Source organism: Gavialis gangeticus, unplaced genomic scaffold (assembly GCF_001723915.1).
Source record: "Gavialis gangeticus isolate Ggan-Ray unplaced genomic scaffold, GavGan_comp1, whole genome shotgun sequence".
Lineage (NCBI taxonomy): Eukaryota > Metazoa > Chordata > Crocodylia > Gavialidae > Gavialis > Gavialis gangeticus.
In genome coordinates this window covers 199,042,137-199,046,731 of record NW_017728992.1, presented here as the reverse complement: position 1 = coordinate 199,046,731, position 4,595 = coordinate 199,042,137, and the positions used below count along the sequence as shown (strand labels likewise).

The 4,595-nt window shown below is 46.4% G+C and overlaps 1 protein-coding gene across 2 annotated transcripts in view; it reads left to right on the top strand.

Moving 5' to 3' along the window:
- The first annotated feature begins 518 nt into the window (after positions 1-518).
- The window catches only part of FAM135B (family with sequence similarity 135 member B), a 369,078-nt gene continuing 365,001 nt past the window's right edge, over positions 519-4,595 (top strand). For both annotated transcript variants that reach the window (XM_019528199.1, XM_019528198.1), the window contains exon 1: positions 519-836. The gene's annotated coding sequence lies outside the window, so the exon portion shown is untranslated. The remainder of the gene's footprint in view (positions 837-4,595) is intronic.

Sequence of the window (4,595 nt, the reverse complement as noted above, 5' to 3'; positions counted from 1 at the left end):
TGAAGACTATAGCAAGAGTCCTCATTGACTTCAGCAGAGCTGAGGTTTCTCCCTTGAAGTCAAAAAGGCTTTGCATTGGGGAACAAATATTTCAGGCATCCTCAGCCCTCCCGTTTGTTCCCTGCTGCGTCGGTCCCTCCATAATGCATCATCAGGGCTCGGAGAAATTCTCCCCGATGCTCTTCACCGCCGTCTCTCTGGGAAGCTGCTGGAGGTGCATTACTCTTGGGTCTTTTTTTTTCCCCGAGGCTCCCTTCTGCTCCATCCCCACCTGCGGCTGCTGCCACTGTTGCTTTAATCCACCTAGTGCCTTGCCGAAACATGGGTTGGCTCATGGCAATCATTAACCTGAACACGGAGCCAGAGTGCTGGGCCCTGCTCCACGCAAGTGGCAGCAGCGGCATCATAACGAGGAGAGCAGAGAAGGTGAGCGGTGGAGAAAAAAGGAGGGAGAAGGGTACATTTATTATTGTTGCTGTTCCCAGCTCTGCCACAGCCTGTGTCTGAAAGAATCGGGAGCTGGAGCAGCTGTTGCACTGAGCGGTGCTGCTGCTGATTTTGGTCACCATAGCAACAGCATCACCACCAGCATCCTCCTCCTCTTCACTCACTCTCCTCCTCCTTAGCATCATCAGTACCAGGAGCAGCAGCAGCAGCAGCTCTGCCAGGAGCCAGAGCCCAGCCGCGGGGACTGCAATCAGCTAGCTGCTTTTCTGTCCCTGCTCTCATCACCACCACCACCGGACCAGCAGCCACCCCAGCCTCACTCCTTACTGGGGGAAGGAGCAGCAGCGAGTTGAGGGAGGTGCACTGCAGAGGGACCCAGAAAGACCCAGGTAAGATTGGTCGCGCTGCTTGCAAACTCTCCCCTCAATCGATGCAGTTTGGAGATGTGTGTTGCTAGTTTGCTGGCTCTCTTCTTTCAAAGGCATTCTAATGACATTTCAACCCTGCATGTTTCCCAAGGTATTTCTGGCCATCTCTGCCATCTGGCCCCTCTCTCCCACCCTGGCAGGAGCAAAATAACACCTCCTTGTCATAAACCAGCGAGACTGCTCAGAAATGGGGTGATCGGGGCGCCCAACGTGATCAGAGTATGAATGACTTGAGCTGTGGGCTTCCAAATAAAAGTGAAAAGTAGCAATGAAGCAACGGCTGACATCATTGGTAACCCTTAAAAAAAAAAATCAAAAAAATCCTTACAACAGTGCATTTCCTTCTGCCCACTCGAGAAAACAAATCTCTAATCCGATTCAGGAGAGAGAGAGAGAGAGAGGTCTGTACACAGCCTGGAGAGGAAACCTCCTTGTCATTTGTAGCTGAAAGGCTACTGTTCTGTGCTTTCGTACAGCAGCTACAGTTCATTTAAAGGCTCTTAATTATCATTTAGAAATATTTACAGAGTTATGCATTCTTTAAAAAAAAAAAAAAAAATCTCTGGTTATACTGATAGTAACGGCTGAGAGATTAGGGAAACTCACTTTCTTGGTGTCTAGGAAAAACCTTGTGGGTTCATTTAAAGGCTGTAAAGAGCATCAGAAAGGAAAGGTGGATATGCGTATGAATCATTTAAAACTAAGTGAGCTGTACATTGTCCATGTAAAAGGCTGTGTGTGTGTGTGTGGAGTCGGTAGAAGTAAGTTAAAGCCAAGTGGTAACTGTTTGCTATGTAATCACTGCAGAGAACTCCCTCTCTCGTAACGTAACTTGTATCTTTTCTCAGCAGTAGAGACGTCAGCAGCAGCTATCTCCTTCCTCAACCTCCCTCCCCCCAGTGATCATTGCCTGCATGGCTGGAAATGCACCTAGCTGTAATGGCAATCAGCATTTCAATAAAAAGGGTTCCAGATGCTGCTGAATCTCGCCCTGTGCAAAGTCAAAATGATAGCCCTGTTTCTGGTCGTGTTTACTTTGCGGAGGCAGGCTGGATGTGACTGACTTTGGGTGTTGTACCCTAGGCTAATGGGCATAATTGTTTCCGTTGTGAGATGGCCCAAAATGAGTGCCCTGGGCCCCGATCCGCTGGAGCTGGAAGATGCTGTCACCTGTCAGAAGGTGCTGGACGTGTCGCAGGTTCAGGCCCCTTATTTCTCTCAAATGAAATACACTTACTGTTCATACAAGCTACAGGGAACCAGCATATTTGCAGGCAGTATGGTACAGCTCTTGCATATGGAAAAGTAGTAGAGTAATGAAGAGAACTGCATCCCTTGTACAGAAGTCGACTGGAAAGGTTTAAAAATGTCATAGGAAGATGAACATTGCATTCACAGATTAGTGGAACAATTTCCCAAGACCCGTTTGGTATTCTCTTTATTAAAATCTCTAGAACTTCCCCAGACAAGGTTAGTTGGCCTATATTAAGACCCTTTACAAATGTGAAAAGGGAATTGGAAGGGGCTCTTTTCTGGTCTTGATTCTCCTTAAGCCCATGTACCACGAGACCATGTTTTCCCCAAAGATATGCACTGCACAATCCTGGTCATGTGCATAATATAACTTTTGGGTAGGTTCACTTTTTCCTGCTTTAATGCTAGAGGAATATCTACAATTTGGAAATCCTTTTTGGAAATCTCGTAGGAAAGATCAGGGCAGGGCAATCAGTCAAAGGAATTTGAAGCTGATAACCAGCGCTGATAAGTCAATCGCAGCATTTTAATCTATTTTGTACACGGTGCAGGGATATTAAGCACATAATCAAGGGCCACCGCTGGAAAAAAAAATAGAGCAGAGAAGCTTTCATCAGTAGAAACAAATGATTAAAGGTCAAGGGGCTTTGGGATTACACACACATAACATCTCCCAAATATTATTGTGAATTATTACTTTGCTGTTGGCTGGAGGCGTATGATTGCCTAGAAGCTAATACAACATATTCACTGGCTTGATTATGATGGGGCTGCAAAAATCACCTAAAATGACTCTGGGGAAGTCAGGAAATTAGTGTGCATTTCATAAAATAGTTTAGCAGAATGAGGGATGCCACTTCATGTAAAGGCTGCCCAGTGGTGGTCGTTGTGGGGCTGCGTCACACACGTAAAATAACGGATTTTGAAAGTTCAATGCCACTAACTTTCACCAGCATCTGCATCCAGGTTCAAAAAGGGCTTGGACAAATTCTTGAAAGAAAGGGGCAGCAGTAGCTATTGAGCACAGGAGTTAGCGGGGCAGTCTCTGAATCAGAACTTCCTAGATCTGAAATGCCGGAGGCTGCAAGTAAGAGAGGAAGGGTGGGAAAAACCCCTCAAACCCTGGCTGTACCCAACTCGTTCTCCCTTTCAGTGCGCACTCTCTGCCCTTGTGTGACCCACAATACTGGGCAAGATGGACCCATGGTCTGACCCAGTCAATGGCAATATTTACGTTCTGAGCCAACAACGGTCTCCCCGCGTGCAAAATTAAAGCTTAGGAAGTCCTCCCCCTCACCCCACTTCATCCAGTGGATTTATTATATTGCCATTTCAAATTAATTTGAAACACCACAATCTCTTTCACTTTGCGCTACAGTTGATGGTTTTTCTGTCTATTTAGTATTGGCGAGTGGAACTAGAGGAAACAAAAACACTAGTTTTGTACCCAAAGCTATGAAATATCTTTTAAGACTGCAGCTGCTTGCTTTTACTGGTCACCCCCTGTGTATCCCTGAGCTTCAAAAAAATTAAGCTTACATGGTATTAGTTGCCATTTCAAAGTCTACACTTGCCAGCAGGTTGAACCTAGAGTTTGAGACGCTGCAGCTCAGCTCTTATCAGCAAAGGTGAAGCTGCAGTCTTCCTGAGCTCACTGTGCAACCAGCATGGACAAGCGAAGCTTTGTTGACGGCGAACACTGTATCATATTGATTTAGATTTTGAAAATTCGTCTTCACTTTACTGAGAGGCTTTGTAGTTGTTTTCTTACTCAATAGAATAGCCCCGTGTGTTTTCTCTCTCTTCTCACAATAGCATTAAAGTTACAGTTCCTTCACTATATCCGTCGATTAGGTAACAGTTGACATTTTAATCAAACGTTGCAATTAGTCGGCGAGGAAGCTTGCAAGAAGGGATCTTATGGAAGATCTTGGCAGACGCTGAGCACTACAGCAGGGCTTTGGGAAGTGATGGGAGCTGCAAACGCTCAGCACCTCGGGAGATCAACAGCCCCTGCCCCTGCAATCCATCTTCCCGCTAAAGGACGGTTGCTCCCCACGAGATCGGAGAACCAGCCACGTATTCTCTATTGAAGTATGACCCGCAGTAGTGCAACACTTCTCTGTCTCCCTCTAGTGAGTGTCTCAGGTGGGTTTTGAGGGGTGTAGCCGCTCACACTTCTACCTGCGTAGAGTCCCCAGTTTTGCCCCAGTGGCTCCAACCCATTTGCAGCTAATAACAAAACCCCTTCTCCTAACACTACGTGAATTTGGATCTGGACCTATGCTTCATGGCCAGAGCCCACCCCTTTTCCTTTGCTGTATATTCTTCCTGAACCCTTGTGCAGCTCTGCCCTCTAGGCCTACATCACAGCTTTCTTCCATGCCCCTACAGATCAAAATACTGCTTAACCCCCAATGTCAAGCAGGCTCGTTCTCTCCCTTCAAATTATTCCTAAAGATTTGT